We start from the raw sequence: 21,735 nt of genomic DNA, 5'->3' as shown, positions 1-21,735 counted from the left end.
AAAATGTACTGTTGTCCCAAGCATATTGCAACAAACGGTGTATTTCTATCGCTGCTCGTTTAGTTTTTATTGCCGTTTCAAACATACCGGTCATTTTTGAAACACCCTGTATCTACCGATTTCCGTCCCATTCGAGTAATTGCTTCTTGGTGTGTCTTGTTTTGTCTTAGAATGTAATTACAAGTTACGAAAAATCAAAGAAGTAACTAGACCATTAAACGATTTCTTTGGCAATCCCAAAATGGGATACAGCGAACATATTCCTACCTACGTCCCATTACTTTGGCAGTAGTAGGCTAAGCCTTCTACGAGGCTGTCCGAGAGCACTGTCGGACGCCGTTGCCATTCCTTTGGACGACCTTTGTTGAGGTACTCAAGAGTCGTAGCGTCGCCTCACAGCCCTCAGAGAACAACTCAGTGCGACATTTTTGTCTTTTTGCGCGTACTTCAAAGAGCTAGACACCGTGGCACCGTCCGACCAGTGTGAAATAGTCACATGCGTTCGCTGTAAAAAATCGTTTCAGCCAACAACATTGCTTCTCTCTGGACAGTGTTCTTGGCACATAAAGTTGACGAATCATGACACTGTTTCGGCCTAGTACCAACTTCGTGTTTAAAAATTTGCATCTTGTATGCAAAAAATGGGGAGATACATGGGCTTTGCCCCGCTTTTTTATGAGAGCAACGATTCTCGCCCATCACATTAGCAACATAACGGAGTCGTCCCCTGTATGTAGAGTTTTTGCAGGTAGAGAATTCAGGGTTATGAAGTGAGCTTCTGACGAAAGAGAAAGCGGCAAGTGTCATCACCCGATTTACCAGGAACTTTACTCAGTGGAAGAGAAGTCGAAATAAGCGAACACGTATCTCAGCTTATCGATAGACAGTCCAACTGTGTCTGAAGACACGAAAGGCAAAGTTTTCGAGGTATTTTCGAGGTACTTCATGTGCCGCGCAATATTATCAGCCGAAATGGTGGTTCAGTGGTTGGCGTCGCAGCTTCTTGGTTTTGCGCCCTGCGTTCGAAACCCTATCATAGTTTTTATTTATATTATTTAATTTTTATTATTTTATTCTTTCTGCCCTGCCCGTAAGGAACGTATGTTCCTTATCGGATTAGGGGATACACGGGCGTAATATTGATTGTAAAATTACAACTGAATTTTACAATAGATGTCACACATTTATTGTATAATATATGTGTATATAGTATGCTGATGGGTTAAATTCTCATATTCTGATATTTCAGTCTCATATCAATTCTTATATCAATTTTTTTTATTCGTATGTTTATTCTTCAGGAAGATTTGGTGCGTTCCCTTGGATGATACCAATCTTAGAAACATTCAAAACACAGATATTCCGAACACCACGAGCATCGCGCGGAGGCAACTTTGACACAGTGACACATCTTTGTATGAATTTCACTCGGGAAAGAAACGTCGTGAACACTGATGAAGATTTCGCTTTTTGGCCATGATTTCACTGCAAATCATTCATAACGGATCACTTTTCCGAAAACTGACGCTGGCAGTTGGTTATGAATCAAGATACACTTAGGAATTTAACTGAAAACAATTTCAAATAATTTTCCCATTTTGAACTCATTCATCTGACATACAATTAGTAGACTGATAAGGAGAACGTTATATCAATAGACACAGGATAACATTCGTGTCGTAATCATCAACAGATATGGGTATATAAATGAAACCAAAGTAAAAGTAATATCCGATTTCAAAAAAGGGACACAAAACGAAGAAACAGTGACGCTAACCACTGAACCACCATTTTATCTGAATATATAGCGTGGTGAAAGGCAAATAAAGCGTCTTGAAAGTACCTCGATAATCTTTGGCCGTCGTTTTTTCAGAAATGGTCTAGTATCTACGGATAAGCCGAGACGCGTGTTTGCTTATTTCTATCCCTCTTCCACTGGGCTAAGTTTTAGGCAATCGTGTTATGGCACTTGTCGTGTTCTCCTCATGAGCACTTCTGCTCTGGGTCTTCCCAAAGAGGGGATGATCTCTGGTCGCCCCCTGGTGCTTATAGCTGTTTAAGGGACTGTAGGTGTCGCAGTGGCGGCAGCGTGATCCATATTCCCTTCAGATCGTTACTTGCTTACTTCAACATGCAAATTGTATGCTGAACTTGGTTATACACTGAAGACCCAAAGAAACTGGTACACCCGCCTAATATCGTGTAGCGCCCACGTGAGCACGCAGTAGTGCCGCAACACGACTTGGCATGGACTCGGCTAATGTCGGAAGTAGTGCTGGGGGGAACTGACACCACGAATCCTGCAGGGATGTCCGTAAATCCGTAAGAGTACGAGGGGGTGGAGATCCGTTCTGAACAGCACGTTTGCAAAGCATCCCATATGGTCAATGTTGTTCATGTGTGGGGAATTTGGAGGCCAGCGGAAATCTTTAAACTCAGAAAAGTGTTCCTTGAGCCACTCTGTGGCAATTCTAGACGTATGGGGTGTCGAATTGTCCTGGTGGAATTTCTCAAGTCCGTCGGAACGCACAATGGCAGACAGGATGCTTACGTACGTGTCGCCTGTCAGAATCGTATCTAGACGTATCAGGGGTCCCATATCACGCCCCACACCATTACAGAGCCTCCACCAGCTTGAACAGTCCCCTGCTGACATGCAGGGTCCGTGGATTCATGAGGTTGTCTCCATACCTGTACACTTTTATCCGCTCGATACAATTTGAAATGAGCCTGGTCCGACCAGGCAATACGTTTCCAGTGATCAACAGTCCAATGTCAGTGTTGACGGGCCCAGGCGAGACGTATAGCATTGTGTCATCCAGTCACGAAGGGTACACGAATGGGTCTTCGGCTCAGAAAGCCCATATCGATGATGTTTCGTTGAATGGTTCGCCCGCTGACATTTGTTGATGGATCAGCATTGAAATCTGCACCAATTTACGGAAGGGTTGCACTTGTTTCACATTGAACGATTCTCTTCAGTCGTCGTTGGTCCCGTTCTTACAGGATCTTTTTCCGGCCGCAGCAGTGTCGGAGATTCGATGTTTTACCGGATCTCTGACATTCACGGTACACTCGTAAATTCTTCGTACGGGAAAATCCCCATTTCATTACTATCTCGGAGATGCTGTGTCCCATTGGTCGTGCGCCGACTGTAGCACCACGTTCAAACTCACTTAAATCTTGATAACCTGCCATTGTAGCAGCGGTAACCGATCTAACAACAGCGCCAGACACTTGTCTTATATAGGCGGTGCCGACCGCAGCGCTCTATTCAGCCTGTTTACATATCTCTGTATTTGAATGCGCACGCCTATATCAGTTTCTATGGCGATTCACTGTAGTTTGTGGCTTCTTGTTATAGCAGAGTGGCAAGCTACAACGATAATGTACTTATTAGTTTGTGAAATCCACAAGCACTGCACTTTCTCGTCCTGCATCAGCACGATTTAGTTTTACTTGTTATCCTGTGACCACAATGAGCAATGCAATGGCTCACCTTGTATTACCACGAGTTGGTTTTCTTAACAAAGGGACCAGAAATTTCAACACCTAGTGATGCCCATGCAGTGCCTTCTTCGTTGTGTGTAAGTATGTGCTACATTCATCGCCCTCCTACTGAAGTTAGTGAGCATATATCAGGTGCTGTCGGCTGCAGGCAAAACGCCGGGAACCTATGAAAACCACGTATGTTTCTTCAGCGCCTGGGCAAAATCCGGCGAACTGCTGGGGCATAAGAGAATCAGCGGTTAACTCCCAGGAGGAACTAAGACGTTCGAACGACCGGTAACAGCTTGAAAAAGGGTATGTTAAATAAAATTATTTAAGCTCGCTGTTACAAGAGGAGTGTTGCCCAAGGATGCAATATGACATAAATAGCCTCTATAAAAGTGTTTCAATGAGGATTTGAATCTATCTCACTCTGATTTGAACACTGACATAAGTAACATTTCCATTATCATTACAACACGAGCTTAAGGGTACGAATGATGCATGGACTAAGCTTTATATGCATGTCGATAATTAATTTCATCTGTTTTTCTAGCACGCATTACGGCAAGGTGACAGGCTAACTTATGGGAAAGATGTAGTTTGGATCTGTGTGGTTCATTAATAAAAGACAACAGTTCAACACTCATGATAATGGACATCTATTGTCTTTAAAAGCAACATCCTTGCAATAAAAGACCAAGAAGAGTGGCTTCAGCCAATGAAACATGGAGACCAAGGAAAATGTCGTAATTACATGATCCCCCAAAATATCTGATAATTCACGTTCAGTAACATGGGGATGCAACGCAGACGTATTATATCTTATATACGTGGTGGATAGGGAGAATGGTATGAGACAGTTGTAACTAAAATAATTCATTCAGTCTCACAAGAATTGCCACACTAGGTTTCAGTGACAGCAACTACTAAGGATCTAGAAGTGCTTAATTACTAGAACCAAATTGGCTAGGGTGAGTACAGGTACGTAAGTGGTCAGATACACGTATTATGTTCGAGTATAATGACTTTTCTGGAGACTAGTAATCTACTCTGTAGGAATCAGCATGGGTTTCGAAAAAGACGGTCGTGTGAAACCCAGCTCGCGCTATTCGTCCACGAGACTCAGAGGGCCATAGACACTGGTTCACAGGTAGATGCCGTGTTTCTTGACTTCCGCAATGCGTTTGATACAGTTCCTCACAGTCGTTTAATGAACAAAGTAAGAGCATATGGACTATCAGACCAATTCTTCCAATGAATCTCAGTCTGGCATCTGCTTGTGTGATTGGATTGAAAAGTTCCTAGATAACAGAACGCAGCATGTCATTCTCGATGGAGAGAAGTCTTCCGACGTAAGAGTGATTTCAGGTGTGCCGCAGGGGAGTGTCATAGGACCGTTGCTATTCACAATATACATAAATGACCTTGTGGATGACATCGGAAGTTCACTGAGGCTTTTTGCAGATGATGCTGTGGTGTATCGAGAGGTTGTAACAATGGAAAATTGTACTGAAATGCAGGAGGATCTGCAGCGAATTGACGCATGATGCAGGGAATGGCAATTGAATCTCAATGTAGACAAGTGTAATGTGCTGCGAATACATAGAAAGGTACAAAATAGCAGGTCAGCAACTAGAAGCAGTTAATTCCATAAATTATCTGGGAGTAGGCATTAGGAGTGATTTAAAATGGAAGGATCATATAAAGTTGATCGTCGGTAAAGCAGATGCAGACTGAGATTCATTGGAAGAATCCTAAGGAAATGCAATCCGAAAACAAAGGAAGTAGGTTACAGAACGCTTGTTCGCCACTGCTTGAATACTGCTCAGCAGTGTGGGATCCGTACCAGATAGGGTTGATAGAAGAGATAGAGAAGATCCAACGGAGAGCAGCGCGCTTCGTTACAGGATCATTTAGTAATCGCGAAAGCGTTACGGAGATGATAGATAAACTCCGGTGGAAGACTCTGCAGGAGAGACGCTCAGTAGCTCGGTACGGGCTTTTGTTAAAGTTTCGAGAACATACCTTCACCGAAGAGTCAAGCAGCATATTGCTCCCTCCTACGCATATCTCGCAAAGAGACCATGAGGATAAAATCAGAGAGATAGAGCCCACACAGAAGCATACCGACAATCCTTCTTTCCGCGAACAATACGAGACTGGAATAGAAGGGAGAACCGATAGAGGTACTCAAGGTACCCTCCGCCACACACCGTCAGGTAGCGTGCGGAGTATGGATGTAGATGTAGATGTAGATACTGAAACGATGGAAAACACTTTAACTTCTAAAACTGCCAAACAAAGGAAAATTCATTGCGCTTGTCAATACTCATTCGTAATTTCATGTACGACAATATGGATCATAGCACTGCTTCGTTTGATGTCAACTAGAGGACACATGACAGATATGCCTATGAATAGTATATGCAGCTCGAAAGAAAAAACTTCGCAACTCAGGTAAAATATTTTTGGAAAGGCTGCCACGATTTGACTAAATGCAATCGCTTAAGACGAAAGTGTCAGTGGGTTCGCACATTTCAACATGCCTGTTTTCGCTCATGGTAGGGGATAGCTAAAAACATTACCTGCCTTGAGGTAGTGCAGTGGAAAAGGCTGTATTTCGACCACCATGTTGTCCACTGCACTACAGAACTGTTTGTGATCGTGTTTCCAAGTTACTGCTATATTAGTGACAATTTGTTGGTTGGTTAGTTGGTTTGGGGAAGGAGACCAGACAGCGTGGTCATCGGTCTCATCGGATTAGGGAAGGATGGGGAAGGAAGTCGGCTGTGCCCTTTCAGAGGAACCTTCCCGGCATTTGCCTGGAGTGATTTAGGGAAATCACGGAAAACCTAAATCAGGACGGCCGGACGCGGGATTGAACCGTCGTCCTTCCGAATGCGAGTCCAGTGTCTAACCACTGCGCCACATCGCTCGGTGACAATTTGTGAACAGTGACCAAGGGAGCCACGGAAATGGAAACACCTCAGCGCATCACAACGAGGCTGCCACGCCAGAAGAACAAAGATGACCACAGCATATACGAAAAGACTATGTAACGTCAGTATGACGTTGTTGTAAAGTTGTTTTTGTATTGCCATTTTGCCTGAAGATGAGGTATTCCCTCGAAACATGTCGCTAAATAAATAAGTAATACAATAGTGGACAAAGTTTGTGACTGGCAGCTGTAATAAAAAAACAAAAAACAAAAAAAAACAAAAAAAAAACTTTACGTATTTCTTGAGGCAGTCACCGTCGAAAAATAAGGTGCCTCCTTATTCTATTCGTCATTTGCTTCGAGCCACCTGAGGAACATAACTAGCGGAACTAGGTCCAGATATAAAATTTGAAATAGGTAAGATGAATGGAAGACTTACATTTCTAGGAGCCGTTTTGTGAAGGTACAGTATGTGTCTAAATCAAACTGTATGCAGGACGCTATTGACCCAATTCTCGGATATTGCTCCTTCGTTTGGAGTCCTTATTAAGCAGGCAAATGCTCCGGGAACTTAATTGGGAACCTCTGGAAGAAAGGCGACTTTGGGGTACATTTATAGAATCAATATTCTAAAAAGACTGTGCGACAATTCTGCTACCCCTGTTGTACCGATTTACGGATCATGGGATCAAGATAAAGGAGAATAGGGTGCATAGAGAGGCACATCAAATAATTTTTCTCTCGCTCGTTACACGAATGAAACAGGACTTAAAATCACTGAAAATGAGACATGTACCGTCTGCCACACACTGTACAATGGTTTGCGGAATATGTATGTGGATGTAGATTAAGGTTGCTGTAGCAGGACGTTGGAAACTTCACCAAAGAGTTCTCTGTTCATGAGGAAAACACAAACACTACCCAGAGATTACAGGTTTAATGTAGTGATTTTCGTTGTACGAGAAACTGCAAGGTCTATTACTATTATCTCAGTACTCCGAGAAACAAAATAATGTTGCAGTGGATTGCATAGCATGATAGATAGCACTCTTGGAATCTTCAATGTAAACTTTTTATGATGTGTAACACCATAGCTTAGACACCAAATACCTTTTGTTGATTCATTTAGCTTTCTGTTTTGTTCAACATTCCATCGTTGAACTTCTGTAATTAGTGTATGATTAATTCGATACTGTAATGAAGTGTAATCTCTGTAATATGCACAATATGAGCAAATGATATGCTTTGTCTTTCTCACATAACATTTTTGGTTGTCTTTAAAACTGAATAATTTTATTTAAATAATTTTGTGTAGGACTACCAATATATGCAAATGATATGTTTTGTTTAAAGTGATTGTTTGCTGTTATGTAATCTGGTGACCCTCACTTAGAGTTCTTAGTTATTTTGTATGTAAAAGGTTTGTGGTTCCCCTCCGGAACGGAACTTAGTAGCGCGTGCAAATTGTGGTTGGCATAGGTAGAAGAGTCAGTCGGGGACGAGCTACCAAACTGTCAACTGCTCATGTAAAAGCTGTGTATTGTGCTGGTGCCGAGAGAGGTTTTTCGTGCCGCTTTCCAATGCCTCGGATGGATGGATAAAGAGCTGGAACTATTCTGGAATTGGTATCTATCTTCGCCACCAAGAAATGACAGAGTCCAGCATTTCCGCCTTCAAATCCACCCACCGACATGCACTCGCCACCACGTTGCGCAGTCACTGTAAGGGAACCAAGGAATTGTAGAAGTGCACAGTGAAGGATCAGCTCATGTCGATGATATATTTGTTTTCAAATATAAGGTAAACAAAAAGGCTACCTATGAAAAATTACCTTGATTTATCCTCTATTACATATCCACTTAGGATCCTTCCCATGCTAAAGTGATTACCGAGTGTCCTTATTGAACGAACATTAAAGTCCTATGTTTTACTAATTAATGCCTCTTCAACATAGTAAAAAGAAAGCTAAAGTTAATGTGGCAAAAGAGTGTGCTAAGGTAAATAATTTTTGCTGAAGGTAATTTTGCAATTAAAATTGCTTATTAAAAGTTTGTGGGTTTGCTAAAAAACTAAAGTGAAAAATAGAATATAAAGTAATAAAGTAGTACAAACAGGTATTAAAACAGTTGCTGCCAACTTTAAAAATTAAAAGTTCTTAAAACTGAGGCTTATAAAGTTTTGCTTAGTTAATAAGTCAATATTTTAAAAATATATCAATTTTGTGTCTCACTGCAGTAAAAGTTGAGAACTGCAATTCTGGAAAGTTATATGCTCATGCTTGCTAAGTGACTGTTTCTCTTGTGTATTGAAAGCGCATATTAATAGTTTAACAGGATCCACAGTTTGTCCATGATAGATAACAATTAACAGAAAGACCATTATCTATGAAAAACAGTAACTTATTTTATTCAGAGGACAGTGAGAAGTAGTTTGATAGTGATTTTTTTTATTCCCATGTCAGATAGAAAAGTAATTGGTAAAAGAGAGACTAAACCTACGCCCAAATTACTGTTTTGCAGTGAGCTATATTTACAATTTTTTTGTCAGATAGGAAAATGCTTGAAATGTAATACTGAACCTATGTCCAGTTTCTGATTCTACAGTATATATTAATAGTAATGTTACTGAGACCATTCAATTCCGACTAAGTCCTGAAGGTAATAGTGTGTTTTGTTATCTGTTATATTTATGCAAATAGTCTGTTTTGCTCTGTCAGCTCCAACCTTAACGTGAACATACTGTATACAGGTGCCAGAGTTCATTGCACTCTCGTGTGACAAAGTATAGGTCGTGTTTGCCCATTGAAGTTACTTATTTTTAGTTTCTTGAACAAGAATGTTTGTCATTCTTATGCCTAATTAGGCTGGCGACCGTTTTTATCATCATTTGGACAGTGTGGATAGGTAAATTATCGTTTGTTACTGTTTAAATAATTACTTAATTCTGACTTTCACTTCCGATAAGCCACCTCCATTATGTATATCACGGTCAACATAACGAGGGTAACACTGCTCTGTTGCTTTATACCATAATTGCCTTAACAAGATAGTTTCATTTTAGGTTCTGCCTCCAACTTTAAGGTTATGGTATAGCAGTAGCGGAAGGTAGTGTTACAGATGATGGAATCTACTGTCTACGTTGCCAAAGCATTATAATTTTGCCGTAATTGGCCACTTGTCTATGAGGAGCTTCAATGATATTCTTACTTAAATCTTTATGTGTCAGTTAGAGGTGGGACTCCGTCACCTCCAAAGGTCCGAGGCATTTTGCTCTGATTGTTGCCAGCATCATATTTAAAGTACCAGGGAAGCAGGTTGCTAGCCTTACTTGCCCCGAGTCCCATTGGGTTTTTCCCCTAACGGCTGAGGGACTAACCGGTGGATTTGGTAGTCTTTGCCGTATGAGCACAAAGGTGACCACGACTCAGAATATGTCCGAGATGCCCAGCCTTATTCCAAAGTAACTGGTATCCCGACTGTCGGGACCACTTACTTGGCCACTCATACGTTGCCCGTGGTTCATGAACTAGGACATGACTCAGGAACCCACACCATGAGGAGGAATTTTATAAGGGGGCTATGCTTCAGACTGAACGCTGAAAGGCATAATCAGTCTTAAATGATGATGATGTTGATCTTTATGTGTATGTAAAATGCCACGTTATGGTGTATTGCGATAGACAATACGTGTGACAGCGGTATCATTTCTTACCTTCCCCGCTCAATTTGTGAATAACGTTAGAGAAGAGTGTCTGTGAAGCCCTGCATAATACAGGGTGGTTATAATTAAACTGACGGTATTCCGAGTGCTGCAGTGTGGGATGTATATATCACAGGACGCTGAAACATCGTATGTACGTTCATTAATCGGCGCGCTCGCAGGTTATGCTGAAAAAATAATAGTTCCAGTTCTGCCACCAGTTGACAATATGGCGCTGTAAAGAGTCAGAATGTGACGCGGGTGCAGGAGAGGTAGAGGAATAATCAAACACATAATAACGGTGGTTCTGTCACGTTTGTTAGGATTTGGTCACAAGTTTCGTGTGTTCAGTATGCATCGTCGACGGTTGCTCACAGCAAATCCATTGTAATCAGAACGATATGTCATAGTACGCTATTTTCAAAATCAGGAAGAGTGCAGGTACATCTCTGGTAGACACGGTCTTTCAGATATCCCCACAGCCAGAATCCACATGCCTTTAGGTCGCAGGGTCTGGAAGGTCACACATATTGAAATAGCCTAGAGGTGATGCAGTCATTTTTCAAAACAAACCTTTCGCCTGGCTTGCGACACGTGGTGTCGCGCCATCTTGCATGAAAATAGTAGCTCTCGCAAAGCTAGAATCGCGTGTTGAACAAAGAGGTCCTTATAACATGCAGACGTCGCTGTACAGGTCCACGGAGTGTCACCTTCTCGAAGAAAAATGGACAGAGAATGAAGGAGCTTGTGAAATCACATCTGTCATTCACGTAAGCTGAGTGCACGACTTGTGCCGGGGCAGAACCCCACATATAACAGTTCTATGCATTCACGGCACCGCGCGTATTAAAATGTACCTCGTCTGTGGACATGTACCCCGATCACAAGTCATTCATTTCCATGTGTGCCAATAAACAAAGCGCGAAGTTATGGTGTTGCAGCCTATCTCGGGGCCTCACCTGGTGCACATGCTGAATCTTGTAGGGACTCCAATGTAAGAAGCGCTGCAAAATCTTTGGACTGTTGACCAGGGGAGAGAGAATTCACTTGGCACTGCTCAAGCCCTAAGCATGCCCCTTACGGTCGGCTATAGCTAGAGCAACTTCATCAGCAAGTGCCACATGAATGTGCTGCCTCCCTCTCCCTGGTGCACCACCTAATTCACCAATTTCTTCAAATTTTTTGATCATATTAGTCCATTTACTGACATGGGGCCCCTTCGCAGCTGTTTCTGTTGGCGATATTTTTGCGATGCAGCGCTACTGTTGCTGCCGTTCTGACAAAACACCTTTACCAGCCGTGCAAGGTCCTTCTTCTCAGTAGCCACTGCGTTTTGTATGGGAAACTTCACTCTTCTTAATCCTTTACACCAACAGTCACTTCAGAAAAGAAATCACGATGCGTCGCCAAGCAATAAACAGTGTACTGACTTAAAAACATGAAACTTTTCACATTCTGACTGCTTGCAGAGCCATTTTTCACCTGTTGACAGAAACTGGAACTATTATTTTTTCAGCACACTCCGCGAGCGCAGCGATTAATAAACATACCTTCGATGTTTATGCACCCTGCAATGTATACAACCCACACTGCAGCGCAGGGAACACCGTCAATTTACGAATAACGACCTGATACTTGAGAGGAGGTAATATGCTATTGGACTCTTCTTAGAACTTTCTCTTTTGAAATTTTGACAATAAACCTCTCTGTGATGCACAACACCTCTCTTGTAGCGTCTGGAGATCGATGCCAGAACGCACTCCATAATGAAACCTATGACGAAATGTTCAGTTCTTCGTTGGATCTTCTCCACCTCTGCTGTTAATCCTGCCTCATAGTGGACCCCAGCAGACGACAAATATCAAGAATAATTCAGCGAGTGTTTTGCAAGCCACTTCTTTTGTGGACGAATTACATTTTCTTAGCGTTTTGCGAATAAATCTCAGCCTGGTGTCTGTGTTTCCCACAGCTAGTTTTATATGGTCGTACCACTTTAAACTCTCCCGGTAAACATACTCGAAGGCTGTTTATCGCTAATCTTGCAACTATACCATGACTGATCATTCTGCCCATTTTTGAACCAAGAAAAAAAAAAAAAGACACAGAGAGGGAGGCAGACGAGGAGAGAGAGAGAGAGAGAGAGAGAGAGAGAGAGAGAGAGAGAGAGAGAGATGATGCTTCCGCCATGCAAAGTTATTACTCTGTTTTATGATAAGACACACTCTGGTTTATAAATATTTGGCGTTATTTGCCGCTTAGTGCAATGAGCGAGGTGGAGCAGTGCTTAACACTCTGGATTCGCATTTGGGGGACGACGGTTCACACCCGCGTCTAGGCATCCTGATTTATGTTTTCCGTGATTTCCCTAATTCACTTCATGTAAATGCTGGGATGGCTCCTTTGAAAGAATATGACTGACTTTCTTGCCCTTCCTTCCCTAAACCGAGGGGAAAGATGACCTCACTGTTTGGTCCTCTCCCCCAAATCAATCTACCAACCAATCGCTTAGTGTGATTTATGAGTTCCATATCTGTCTCTGGAGAAGGTTCTCCTCCATGGGAACACTTGGAGCAGTGTTTAGCACATAGTGGCAGTCATGTACACGAATACGGTCAATATGGTAAAATTTGTTACCCGAGGCTCGAAAAAGAACTTCAATCTTATCAGTGATGTGGAAATAGAGCCAGTACTCCGAATCAAACGACGTCACTGCCGACAAGCCACAAAACTCTGAATAGCATTTTTTTTCTGTGGATAATGTTTAAAAGGAAAGACCAAGTTCAAAAAAATGGTTCAAATGGCTCTGAGCACTATGGGACTTAACTTCTAAGGTCATCAGTCCCCTAGAACTTAGAACTACTTAAACCTAACTAACCTAAGGACATCACAAACATCCATGCCCGAGGCAGGATTCGAACCTGCGACCGTAGCGGCCACGCGGTTCCAGACTGTAGCGCCTTTAACCGCTTGGCCACACCGGCTGGCAAAGACCAAGTCAGCTGCAGCCTGTCGTTGCAGATAGGTTGTAACAGACGAGTTCCTGAGAGGTTACGAAACGAAAAACCATGGAAGTAAAAATAAGAGGAGTTGTCATGACGTCATAAACGTGAAGCCGACCCAACTGAAGATCCACCATGTTAGCTACCCCAAAATATTCGGCTTCTGGTGGTTTGATTCCGTGTAGTCGTGAAGTGTTTTGATAAAAAATGTCGGTTGCGTCGCTTACTGGTATACTAATCGTTCTGATTGTAGTCTAAAGTTTAAACAAGTCACATTTCATTCGTAAGTGGATTTATTTAAGCGCTATTTTCTTATATATACTTGAAATTCTGATGCACTGTAAAGTTTTACAGTATGGTTTTATTTCTGTGATTTGACCTTAGATTTCCTATCAATCCAACGCGAAGAGATCTCTAGAGGTAAGCAATGCACTTGGTTTTCATTGTTTGGTTATTCCCAAGTAACTGAAAAGACCTGGCAAGAAATATCCTGGAAATGGGGACTTATGTTTTAAAATGCAATAATTTAATATAAAAGTAATGTAACTACATGTAGTTAATTAAATCTTCAGTAAAATGTGTGGAACACCTGTTACAGTGGTTAAATTATAAGTACTAAAGGGTTACATATTTGTTAAAGCAAAGTTCCCTATTTAAGTCCAGGCTCAGATCAATACATTAGTCACTGTGTTCTCGTGTTACCCTGTAAATTTCTGTTCTTTGCCACAAGGATTGTCATTTGTAGGTACAATTTAAAAACAAAGCAGATGTGTAAATTACGATGGGCCTGACACTCTTAAATTCAGTTCTTTTCCTTCGTAATTTAACGAATCTTTCACTTTGTTGACATGACAGCTGGCTTGTTTATATCGTCTCTGCATACATCTACGGGACACCAATGGAAATAAGTTAAGTTTCTTGCCAACTTGAACATTTAAAATTTGCGTTTGACTTGAAAATGCAACGAATACAAATTGGTGTCTCTAAACTATCAATCATTGCTTTTGGAGTTCTGGCTTTATCAGTTATCGACACAAACACAATGAAAGTGAATAGAAATAGATTACGAAAGCACGCTTTTTCATAGCACATACTTAACTTCTCGGTTATTCGAAGTGTATAAACAAAAAGGAATTACAGTACTGAGGCCAGAAGCGTCATATTTTCGTGTCCTATTACTGTATCGAATACGCATTTAAGACCAGAAAAACGTTTGAAGTTGCGTTCCTTATGCAGTGTTGTTCACTAAAATAGTGTAACATTTACTATATAAAACAAATATCGCGTGCACATGACAGAGATAACGAACAAGACGCAATTGTAAACACTCGTCTGCTAATGTTTTGGGGGATCCAAGATGGCGGCAGGCCCCGCACACTGGCTTCAAAACAACGTATAGAGGAAGTCTGTAGCGCCATCTCCCCTTATTCTACCTCCGTGCGAAAAACAATAAATCCAGCCTGGACAGAAAACTCGATTGGCTCCTAATACGGACATAAATGCTGGAAGGTTATGTTCAAGCTCGCCCCCATTTCACGTTGTAAATGCCGCAGATCGCCGAGACAGGCGGCAGTGCTCCGAAGCTTTCCCCGCGGCGGGCGCGACTGTAGACAGGAGAGCGCATAGCCGCTCGGCGCGGGCGGAGCTCCGCCAGCCCATCGCCGACAACACCATCACACCGGCGCGCTCGCTCCGCGGCGGCGACCTTGCCTGCGGCCCAAATAAATACTCTGCCGCTACGCTGCGCCGGGTTCGGCGGCCGCGGCCGAAGCGCGCACAGCGCTGGGAACCCCTGCGCAGGGTTGCCAACCTGGATGATTAATTCGTCACGAGGCGCGCGGCGCAGCGCGGCTGTTATTATCTTTGGCAGTCGTGACCGGCCGCCGGGGAGCACGTGGGCCCCCTCCTCCCTGCTCGCCATCCCACCACGTGGCCTCAGCACAGCGCAAGGGACGAGCAGTTGGCACCTGACCCCACGACTCACTGCGCACGGGGCGACACGCTCGCGGGTTGGCAGCGCGAGCAGACAATTAAAACTGACGAGTGTCTCATTACGACCGGAGCAGCTATAGGGATTCCTGTAAGGAAGTTCGACCGAAACGTATAAAGGAGCACCGCTTAACTTACTGAACTTTGTTATGACCAATCACAGGTATTCATCATGGGATGCAAACATTTTAAGTTCGACCTAAGAGTGACTAGGTTAGCCAGATCAAAATAGAAAAGCAGGAGCAGGCGTTATACACTACTGGCCATTAAAACTGCTACACCACAAAGATGGCGTGCTACAGACGCGAAATTTAACCGACAGCAAGAAGATGCTGTGACATGCAAATGATTAGCTTTTCAGAGCATTCACACAAGGCTGGCGCCGGTGGCGACACCTACAACATGCTGACATGAGGAAAGTTTCCAGCTGATTTCTCATACACAAACAGCAGTTGACCGGCGTTGCCTGGTGAAATGTTGTTGTGATGTCTCGTGTAAGGAGGCGAAATGCGTACCATCACGTTTCCGACTTTGATAAAGGTCGGGTTGTAGCCTATGGCGATTGCGGTTTATCGTATCGCGACATTGCTGCTCGCGTTGGTCGAGATCCAATGACTGTTAGCAGAATATGGAATCGGTGGGTTCAGGAGGGTAATACGGAACGCCGTGCTGGATCCCAACGGCCTCGTATCACTAGCAGTCGAGATGACAGGTATCTTATCCGCATGGCTTAACGGATCGTGCAGCCACGCCTCGATCCCTGAGTCAACAGATGGGGACGTTTGCAAGACAACAACCTTCTGCACGAACAGTTCGACGACGTTTGCAGCAGCATCGGCTATCCGCTCGGAGACCATGGCTGCGGTTACCCTTGACGCTGCATCACAGACAGGAGCGCCTGCGATGGTGTACTCAACGACGAACCTGGGTGCACGAATGGCAAAACGTCATTTTTTCGGATGAATCCAGGTTCTGTTTACAGCATCATGATGGTCGCATCCGTGTTTAGCGACATCGCGGTGAACGCACACTGGAAGCGTGTATTCGTCATCGCCATCTGGGGTATCATGCGGACTGATGGTATGGGGTGCCATTGGTTACCTATTGTTCGCATTGACGGCACTTTGAACAGTGGACGTTACATTTCAGATGTGTTACGACCCGTGGCTCTACCCATCATTCGATCCCTGCGAAACCCTACATTTCAGCAGGACAATGCACGACCGCATGTTGCAGGTCCTGTGCGGGCCTTTCTGGATACAGAAAATGTTCGACTGCTGCCCTGGCCAGCACATTCTCCACATCTCGCACCAACTGAAAAAGTCTGGTCAATGGTGGCCGAGCAACTGGCTCGTCACAATACGCCAGTCACTAGTCTTGATGAACTGTGGTATCGTGTTGAAGCTGCATGGACAGTTGTACCTGTACACGCCATCCAGTCTCTGTTTGACCCAATGCCCAGGCGTATCAAGGCCGTTATTACGGCAAGAGATGGTTGTTCTGGGTACTGATTTCTCAGGATTTATGCACCCAAATTGCGTGAAAATGTAATGACATGTCAGTTCTAGTATAATATATTTGTCCAATGAATATCCGTTTATCATCTGCATTTCTTTTTGGTGTAGCAATTTAAATGGCTAGTAGTGTATTTCGCCGAACATTGTGATCCAAAATCTGGTCTACCTATTTTAAACAGTTGGTCATTTTAGTCGTTTTAACCAATTACAATCAGCGTTTATCGACATCAACCTTAAATTGCCTAAAGTAAAGAAATGATCTGTAATTAATTATGAAGCTATGATGCTAAGTGCTCAGTATTCTTAATCGCTGTCTTTTTCCCTAGGTGATCATATGTCAAAATAAACTAAAAGTTCTTCATTAAACCTAATGAACAATTATTTCTTACTCTGGGACGAAAAACGGAAAGATATTCAATAACTTCGAGCATTTCAATTAGACTTACAAAGAAATAATAATCTGCAGTCAATTATTAATATATTTCATTTGAACCCAGATTTATACATCATGTATTGACTACAAACGCTGTCAGAAAATAGGTATTCTCTCTGCGTCTTAGTTAAACATGGAAGAAAACGGGGTGAGCTATTTTCGCGGTTGGCATCGGCTGATCTTCAGATTCCACAGGGTGTCCCAAAATAGTGTATTCACTCATTGAAACAGAATATCTCTCTAATTAAAGGAGACAGAAATACAATTTTCATGAGTAATAGCTTAGAAGGCGGTGAAAAACATAACGATGCTTTCTTTTGTTTCAGGATTGTCAGTCAGCATGGCGTTATCGTTTGAACAACGGAAATGAGTGCTAAAGTGTTACTGCAAAACAGATAACGTGATTGCGGTACGTCGGCGTTGGAGAGTTGTGTTTGGAGCTCCACCACCGACAAGAGTAGCAATTACAAGAATCAGAGATAAGTTTGAAGTCGAAGGAACGGTGCACGATATGTAGGGACGTAGCGAACGAAAGAGAAGTTCAACAGACAGTGAAAGTTTTGATGCAGTAATCCAGGCATACACACGATCCCCGAAGAAATCTGTGAGGCAATGCTCTCGTGAGACTGGGATCTGCAGAAGCAGTGTTCATAGAATTTTGCGGTCTCAGAACTTTAAGCTTAATTCCAAGACTTCTCCAAGCTCTTAACGAGGACGATCCTGATATAGGAAGCGAATTTTGTGAGTGGTTCATTGACAGATGTGAAGAAGAGCACGTTTCCAAGATCGAATTCTTTGGTGCGTGTACTGGGCCAGAGAGAATCCATACGTAACCGAGCAGAGGCATGTTAATCTACCAGGAATAACAGTCTGGTGTGGTCCATCTTGAAGAGGATTAATCGGGCCTTATTTCTTTCACAACACTGTCACGAGCGACTCGTACATGGAAATGCTGGAAATGATAACTCCTAGTTTTAGCGTTGTGTTTGGAAATGAAGATAATTCCTTTCAACTGGGTGGGGCGCTACCTCACTTTCAGCTGGATGTGAGGGTATTTCTCAATCGTACATTTCCTGCCGGATGGATAGGACGAAGAGGGAGTGTGGAGTATTCCGCCTGATCTCCAGATTTAACTCCTCTACACTTCTTTCTGTGGGGTACTCTGAAGAACACAGTTTACGCTTCGAGACCACACACATAATTTGATTTGAAGAAAATTATTGCTCTTTCTGCTTTGAGACAACTTGGTTTAATAATAAGATTTAGGTTTTCCGCGGTTTCCCATAATCGCTCCAGGCAAATTCCGAGATGTTTCCTTAGAAAGGACTCAAGCAGTTTTTTTTCCAATCTTTGGGACAATCCGAGCTTGTGCTCCGTCTGTAATGACCTCGATGTGGACGGGACGTTAAACCCAATCTTCCTCCCTTCCTTCTTCCTCACATTTGCGTCATTAGCTTGGAACGAGATTTGGCTGAGAATTCTCTATTTCGTCGCTGAAATGCCTAACAAAAGCCGGTGATACCTCACAGCAAGGATTGGGATGATTTTAAGGAAAAACACATGGAAGGTGGACCCACATATTTCATCTTTTGTTGTGTCATGGAATACGCTTAATTGCTAAACAATAATTATCATCATTACGAATTAAGAACCTTGTCAAGAGAATAACAACACTCACAATAATTTAAAGAAATTGCACAGAATGAATTCATTAATAATAACAAACATTAACAGTTTATACCATTAAGAACAGGACTTGAAACCAGGAATACACAGCCCCAAAGAATTGTAAGAAGTCACACTAACTAGATGTGGCCACAAGCTGGTTCAACAAACGGACTTTTAACCAGTAAAATGAATTACAAATGTACTAACAATCCCCAAGCATAGATAACACCTTAAACAGATAGAAAACGCCTACACAAAATACAGAGAGGATAACAAGCCACACCACTGATTATGGCTGTTGTAAAGCCCTAACAATCTATACAACTTTATAAAATCCCGTAAACAATAAAACACACAGTCCCTCAAAATACAGGAAAACTAGGAAGGTATACAACTTAAAATGTGACCCCTAGCTGGTACACACCAGCAGAAACATTGAAAATGACCCCCATAGTAAGTATAATAAATGGTTCAAATGGCTCTGAGCACTATGGGACTCAACTTCTGAGGTCATTAGTCCCCTAGGACTTAGAACTAGTTAAACCTAACTAACCTAAGGACATCACAAACATCCATGCCCGAAGCAGGATTCGAACCTGCGACCGTAGCAGTCTTGCGGTTCCAGACTGCAGCGCCTTTAACCGCACGGCCACTTCGGCCGGCAAGTATAATAAGCTGGAAAATATAGCAGGCGGCTATCACAGCCAACAGGCAACAAGCAGACAAGTTGGACAATGAACAGAGTTAGCTAATGACTGTGGGTAACAAAAAGGAAGAACTCAACAGTTCATACTCATAAATAAAAGGCTTTAAAACTTATCACCCACCAGAACTAGCAGTAAGGGTGCAAGGTTTAAATGAGCAGTTAAAGAGGAGGTATAGTGACGGCTTGTAAAACACGGGTCGAAGCTTATGTGCTTGCTGAATTCACAATATTATATAGATCAAAGAGTTCTGGATTAATTGGCGACAGCGACACTCTGCTGTGGCACGTACCAAACGACCAAATTTACTTAACTTGAGCCAACACGAGGTGGCTGGTAGATTGCGGACAAACCAAGACGTCATGTGACTAAGGAAGTGTCGTCGCAGCAAGAAGAAAGTAGGTCTGTTTTCGGGGCCCAGGAAACGGGAACGCGTCGTCCGCAGCCAAAACTACCCTGCCAACACACATCAGAAGGAGACAGTAATCCGTCCAAATAAGGCTACAGACGAGAATGTCTAGGATGTAGGCGTTATTAACTTGTTCCAGAAGGTACTAGCATACAAGTTACAAGCTTAACACTTCCTTAAGTGCCTGCAAATCCAGTTGCTAGGGCATACTCCTCTACAAAAGGGTGCCTTGCCTTTGTCACAGACTATGTTACAATTTCATCAGCTCAATGTATAACAGAGAATGCTCGTACACTTGCACGGAATATGGCCTGAAACAACGAATTATCATCAGTTACAGTGACTAACGATCATGAACGCAATCACTAAGAGGTGCGTTAATATGGCAGGTCCAATTCCACATTAACGCAGACGTGGCCTTATGATAACAAGTACCAATAAAAAGCTACACTTAACTCCACTCGGATCTGAAGGAGCCGTGACTTCGAGGATTCCAAGCAGGGGTGCTTACTGCCTTCAATCCGTGCAGGCGGTCTTCGAGGTGCCGTAAAATTTTAGCTTGCAGAGCTGGCAGGGAACTTGCCGACCAATCTGCACGGGCCGTCCACCGCTGTTCCCGCAGTTCGCCGCTCTCAGTCCTCCATCCATCTAGCAAGCCTTGCCTCCGGCCGAATTAACCACTCGCTGCTTTTCGAGGCCCGTAGCGGACAGCAGGATGCCCCAAAACCAACAACTTGCCAACCACGCGCCGTCCAGCTGTCTCCGAATACCAGGACCCGCCAAAAATCAGCAACACACACCTCGACCAAACATCCTTGCTCCCGACATATCATCAGGATAGATATCAGCAGCCCAAGTAGTTAGTGGCACCAACAGACCGCCATGGCCTTCAAAATTAAAGCCGCCACGGCTCAGCCGCACAGGCCATACTTGTATATATTTGGCTGCACACAAACAGTAAAAAGCCGGACACGGGCACCCCAAAACCTGACAGTAACAAATAAACGTCGATTTATTCGACTAAGTGCAGTCAGTCACTTTTATCAAGCATTTCGGATGATTACGACTCCATTATCCACTGGATGTATTTGAATTGCCAACACATCATCGATTTGTACGTGACTCATATTTATAATGTGCGCAGTTTTGTGTCGTTGTCTACGTTACGGAAGGTACCAGCACACAGCAAACCCAGAAGAGCTTGAAAATAACGTGAAGAATTGAGACATCACTACACACAGTGGACTGGTAAAATATTCGAAATACACCATTCGTGCTTATCATATTTTCAAAGATGTTGCTATACAAATGTTACATGGGGTACAGATGGTCGAGAATAAACTTTAACTACGTATGGGGCCTAGCGTTCTTTTATTGATTTTCCTATGAGTATTTCAGTCTACTAATTACACCAACGAGGTAACCGAATGCTCATATACCTCTGTGGGAGTAATGCCATGCCAGATTTTATTTTAATGATTCCTACACCAGTGTCATCTACGGCGATAAAGGATATGAACAGATTCGGTCAAGATAACCCATATATAAATTTTAAATAGGTTCACATATGAGATATAAGGCGTCTTTCTCATTACAGCTCATTTAGAACGACTGTCATTCTAATTCACGTATGAAACAACGCTTCCAGAAACACAGTTCTGGGCTACTCTTATATCTACATCTACAGCTCAAGTTGCTATACATCGCGAGGTGGATGGTGCCTCGCACCAACATTGGCGGTTTTCCATCCATTTCTAATAATGTGCTGAATAAGGGATGTAAGTAGGCTGTTAGGTTTTTATGTTGGTAACGCCACGTAGCGCTCTGTGTGAAAATCACTGACTGTGCTGTGTGCAGTCCGTGGCTGGTTGGCATTGTTGGAATATT

Source organism: Schistocerca americana, chromosome 1, assembly GCF_021461395.2.
Source record: "Schistocerca americana isolate TAMUIC-IGC-003095 chromosome 1, iqSchAmer2.1, whole genome shotgun sequence".
Taxonomy (NCBI): Eukaryota; Metazoa; Arthropoda; class Insecta; order Orthoptera; family Acrididae; genus Schistocerca; species Schistocerca americana.
The sequence above is the reverse complement of the archived record's forward strand: the minus strand, read 5'-3'. Positions refer to the sequence as shown.